This window comes from Atta cephalotes, assembly GCF_000143395.1.
Source record: "Atta cephalotes unplaced genomic scaffold scaffold02068, whole genome shotgun sequence".
In the NCBI taxonomy this organism is placed as follows: Eukaryota; Metazoa; Arthropoda; class Insecta; order Hymenoptera; family Formicidae; genus Atta; species Atta cephalotes.
In genome coordinates, this window is record NW_012132132.1 from 780 (window position 1) to 1941 (window position 1162).

General features: G+C 38.3%; 1 pseudogene; it reads left to right on the forward strand.

Annotated features, from left to right (window-relative positions):
* Positions 1-669: 669 nt before the first annotated feature.
* On the forward strand, positions 670-902 carry LOC105625505 (annotated as a pseudogene).
* The last annotated feature ends 260 nt before the right edge of the window (positions 903-1162 follow it).

The following is a 1162-nucleotide window of genomic DNA, read 5'->3' on the forward strand; positions in this document are numbered from 1 at the left end:
TATATATATGAATGTAATATGTATGTATGTATGTATGTATGTATGTATGTATCCGAAACGTCGATGCTTCTGTTAAACATATCGCGACATGTCCGATCTGATAGTACATATATGCAATGTATATAGGTGTAAAAAACTTTTTTCATTCAATCGTCAAGCTACAGTTACGAGCGTTAAGACAAAGACCGAGTAAAAGAATATATACACCAAAAATCGATCGAGCGAAAGGAATATTCCTTGTCGCCAAGTCCGCCAAATCCATCGCCAAAGGAAAGGCGAGATATTAGGAATGTCCTGGGAAAAAAACATCAAAGTCGCCAACATACTCATCATCATCATCAATATATAAACCAAAATATAAATCATAAAGTATAAATATTGATAAACTCGCGAACAAAGAAAATATGTAGAAAAAACGCGATAAAACGTGTCACGTTTGCAATTCTCTGAAAGAGGAGAGTAGTAACCCCCTCTTCGATTCTAGAAGTTTTACCATATATGTCATAATTTATGCGAGTACAATCAGTCTTGCGACCCGCTTGTACGAACGGTTGAAAAATGTATTTCACTAAAGAGCATTGTATGAAATGAAGGAGGATTGCAGTAACAGTAAGTTTCAACATTCTATACATAAAAGAAATGTTTTTTAACATTACGAACGTACACAGCATGAAGCATCACGCGGTGCATTTACTCAGCAGACGTTACGATCTGACGACTATGGGTTACAAGGAAATTGAAATCAGCGCTGGTTCACCGAATTACGTGGAGATCGCCCAGGAAAATCGTGGACACGAACTGTCGCTGTCTCTCGAAACATGGAAGCGATGGAAGGATCCTCTACGAGCAGCGATGGAATATTTACAAGATGCTACGAAACGAATACAAGGACAATTTTATAAGCGTTGGAGCACTGACCGTTAGAGTTTGCTGAACGATGCTACGCTCGTACATCTCGATTCTTCGTCCGTGTGCATGATGATGATCGAAACGATGCTATGCCGTATGTTTGATGGATATATCGATGTCACGTTCGAACGATTAGCCCGACTCGACAATACGATCGACTATACGAAGGTTAAAATTGATCTTCTCATTTTATACCATTTAGTTGATCGCGTGACTTGTATCACATTACATTGATGATGATAATGATGATGAT